Source organism: Equus asinus, chromosome 20 (genome assembly GCF_041296235.1).
Source record: "Equus asinus isolate D_3611 breed Donkey chromosome 20, EquAss-T2T_v2, whole genome shotgun sequence".
Classification (NCBI taxonomy): Eukaryota; Metazoa; Chordata; class Mammalia; order Perissodactyla; family Equidae; genus Equus; species Equus asinus.
Genome location: NC_091809.1, coordinates 70,328,585 through 70,333,349, shown reverse-complemented (window position 1 = coordinate 70,333,349; position 4,765 = coordinate 70,328,585).

The window sequence follows — 4,765 nt, the reverse complement described above, 5'->3', positions numbered from 1 at the left end:
TACTTCAATTCAATATAATTCAATATGCACAAAGAAAGTATATACTCAATAAACGATAATAAAAGCAAGGTTTTTTCACTTCATTAAATATTCTGTTTTCATTCATCTTCTTTTCTGATATGCATCCAGATTTTCAGATGCAAATATATTATTAGGACTCTTAGATTCTTATTTCTTGTTCTATTTTCTTTTCTAAGTTGCAGATCCATAAAGCCATCTGGACATTAGTCAGGTTTTTCACATAAACTCAAAACACATTAAGTACCCCATGTCCAAAAGAGTCCACTAGGCTTCCTCCTTGCAGTGTTCTCACCTTAACTTCTTGCTCTCAGGCACTGGCACTGCTGCCCACCTCATTCTCCGTACTGGAAAACTGAGATTTAGTCCAGACATTCTCTTCCTCAATTCCCACATCATACCAGTCCCTGTATCTCTCAGGTGCATCTTGTCCCTCACATTCCTAATTTCTGCTTTCTTAATTCAAGCCCCTATTATCTCTCAAGAATTCTTCCTAATTTTTATACTTATCATTGCCATTAGATTTAGCCTCACAAAGTGAATCTAAAAAGCACTCTGTAAATGAAACATCTAAAACATAAATACCACCATAATAGACATTTCTTTGTTTATTGAGATTTAAGCATTCATCTGATAACATCTAATGAGTTTATCCTAAGTATAGATATTCCTCCTACTGCTGGTGATCCAATAGGACCATCATCAAGCCTACATTTCAGTGGAAGATACAGCAATCAAATAAATAAAAATATATGATACGATATTATACATGACAAATCAAATGAGAGAAATAAGATGAGGAATAGAAAGGGATGGAATCAGCTACATCATGTGTATTTGTATTCATATTTTGTATACTCTAGTTAGTGGAAATACAGCAGTAAACGGGACAGACAAAATCCATTTGCTGATGCAGCTTAAAATGTAATTCAAGACAGAAATAGAGTCAACAAGTAAATAAGTAAAACATATGATGCCCTAGAGTATGATAGTACTTTGTAGAATAATAAAGCAGAGGAGGAGAACGGAGTATGGGGGAGGGGATGAAACCCTCAGAAATAGGGTTAAATAATAGATTCCAGTCCAGCCTATTTAAGTCCAATATCCATCTTTTTTTTTTTTTTTCCCCCACATTAGCACCTGAGCTAACAACTGTGGCCAACCTTTTTTTTTTTTTTTTTTGCTTTATCTCCCCAAATCCCCCCGGTACATAGTTGTATGTCTTAGTTGCAGGTCCTTCTCGGTGTGGCATATGGGATGCCGCCTCAACGTGGCCTGACGAGCGATACCATGTCCGCACCCAGGATCCAAACCAGAGAAACGCTGCGCCGCCGCAGTGGAGCATGCGAACTTAACTACTCGGCCATGGGGCCGGCCCCTCCAATATCCAACTTTTAAGCAACAGCTGGCTGCTTTCCTAACATCTGGGTTGGAAGAGAGGAGCCAGGAATTAATTTTTCTTGATGACTTTCAACTCACACTTCATGGAGAATTTATCAAGTGGGTGGAACAGGTTGGATAAAAGAATTTTGATCCTAGTGTGGGAAAAAAAAGGAAAGAAAGTTTTGTGAGATCTGAGAATTGGCAAGGCTAAGCCTTAAGTACAACAGATTGATGTGTCATGAAACAAAGAATCGGTGACATTCAACAGAAGATGTATACATGGGTTTATGTTCTGACTAACCCAATGTCACTGAAGGATTATGTGATTTTAAGGAGGGAAGCAATCAGGGTTGAGTATTAGAAGATGCTTCCATTTCTCCATGAAGGATAGCATCATTTACAGAGACTTGAAAGGGAGGGAAGGATATTCTTCAGTAACTCCGGGAAAACACAGCAAGAATGGCTCATAAGAGGCAGATCTTAAGATGAAGATGTACCAGATAGGGAGGTGTATAGTCCTCTGGACAGGCTCAACTACTTTCTACGTAAGGGGCAGCCCGTTAGCCATGTGCCCAGGATCTATTATTTTTTGTTGGGATGATGTGGGAACTCTTTCCCCTTTTATTAATTACTGTATTTATTTTCAGAAATAAGTGCATCATTTGACCACACAAATTTTTCATAGCTGAATATATCCTTTTAATCATATTTGCAAGCTGAAGAGTGAATTACAGTGGAAAACGTAAATATGACCTAGGCTCACAATTAGTGAAGTTACATAACAGGCAAAAAGAATGACATAGGAAAGGGAAAATTGAATGAGTGAAGCAACGCTCAGATTTAAGGTAAATTACTCAATGTTACATACAAAAATGTACATTTATTCAGTATATTTAATTTTTAATCACTAAGAATAGATTTTGAGGAGTGCATATTTTACTAGTGCTTTTCTTGTTCTTTATATTATTATTTTTTTTTCTGCTTTATCTCCCCAAACCCCCCAAACATAGTTGCATATCTTAGTTGCAGGTCCTTCTAGTTGTGGGGTATATTTTTTTTTTTTTTACCAAGGGCCTATATTATTCGTATAATGTAAAATGGGAATAAATCTGTAAATATTACAAACAGAATCACTTTTAGGAAAATAAACCTAGCCAAAATCACAAAAACAAAAAAATAATTTCAGCCAATTCACATTATGAAGAACTAACGTTACATCTGAAAATTCAGGGCAGCCACCATGAGGAGCAGAGGCACTAAAGCAGGTTTTCGAGAAAATACTTTGCAAGTAATACTTGTCAAATGTCCATATATATGTCCAATTCAGAAAAGGACATATATGGACTTTCCTTCAGTTTTCTAGAAAATGGCTTGACTAAATGGCAAATCCTCACATTTCTGGCAAGGGACAACATTGTTGTTTAGAACTAAGAAATGTTTTTCTGATACTGCTGATAACTGAAAAAAGTTAAGAGCAGGTAATTTACAAGCAACTTTGCTATGAAAATTGAATTCAAAGAAATTAGTCCTATATCTGACTTTTATTATTTGAAGTTTCAGAAAATTTCCATGGTCTGTAGTTAGGGATTTGTTTGTTCTGAAGAGATGTCAGTAATCCTCTAGTTTATTAAACATTACAAACAATTGGCCTTGCTTTCCGGACCTCATATAACTCAGTAATGCAATGTTGTGGGTGGAACTACATTTCCTTACCTTAAAGATCCCATTATTTCTATGTGTATATATGTATGTTTTTCTCTTTTATTTTTGTAGTGAATATTACCCTATTCATATTGGATCCTACAAGACCCAATAATCATGTCACCCTACGTGGAGATTTGAGAAGCATGAGGGTTGCATGTAATCTCAAGATGTTGTGTACAACTCCAAGATCTGAGTGTTTTCCTGAGTGGGGTACTCAGACCCTCACCTCTGGACAACATTACTTGGAGGTGGAAGTGGAGAATCGGGCTTTGCAAGTCTGTGGTTATTACTGGAACGAGAAAATAGGAATTACTAGATAGATAATGGGGATAGATTCTCTTCTTGGATGTATTAAGGATATTCACCATAATCTATTTACTTCTTCACTTTTGTTTCGGTATGTGCCAATGTCTTTTGGTTAGATAGGAGTGTTCCCAGATTATGAAAATGGAACAGTGAACTTTGTTAATATTGCTCACTTTCCTGCTATATGGTAGCCCTTCTTGCTCCTTCTCTCCTCTTCTCAGGCCTGTCATTTGCTGTACTCAGTTACCACCACGGACAAATCAGAAATCTGTCCATATGCTGGGGGAGCTCCAGTATCTGAGGGAACTCTTTTCTTTGTGTCATCTCAAATAAGATGTGTATCTTATATCTGATTGTCTTTAGGTTCCTTCTAATATAATGAAAACACATTTACTATACTATTATTGAACATGGTGACAATTAAAAAATATGTATATATATTGTTCATTTATTCATTTTGTAAAAATCACCACCCATGATGTATAGCATAAAATACAGTCTGTAGTTTTGTCCGACTTCTGAACTACCAGGAAGTAAAAGGACAGATGCTATGGTGACTGGATAAAGTTAAAATTCAATGCAAGAGAGCAGGCATCATACCTATGTTTCACTTTTCTTTGTAATTCTCATCACTTATATAAAAATTTATGAATTATCAGTGTTCCCCACTAGATTGAAATTGTGAGAGGATCAGAACACTGCTGGAACAATTCAATACACTAATGGACAAATCATCATTATACCTCATACCACACACAATCATTTTCAGATGGATTGAAGTTCTAAACATGAAAGGGAAAACAATAGGATAAAATTTTCAAATAAAAACAATTTCTAAATAGATCTTAAAAATAGTAACCGTTAAGGAAAGAATTAACTGGGCTAAATTCAAAGTAACGATTTCTGTGCTTCAAAAAATGCCATCACAAGCAGGGAAAATACAAGTCAAGAATAGGAGAAGATATTTGCCATATATATACCCAACAAGATAGAACACAATATGTACAAAGAATGTTTAAAATTCAATATGAAAATGTTGATAAATCTGATATAAAATAAAAAATATTTGAAAAAGCGTCTCACAATAAAAAGGTAAATAAATGACCTGTTGACAGGTGAAAAGGTCCTTACCTTTATTAGTCATTAAATTATTGCAAATTAAAAGCACAAGTTGAGAAACAAAAGAAAAAATACACAAGTGGGACTTCATCAGACTAAAGAGCTTCTACAAGGAAAAAGAAACTAGGATCAAAACAAAAAGACAACCCACCAATTGGGAGAAAATATTTGCAAATCATATATCTGACAAGAGGTTAATCTCCATAATATATAAGGAACTCACACAACTGAACAA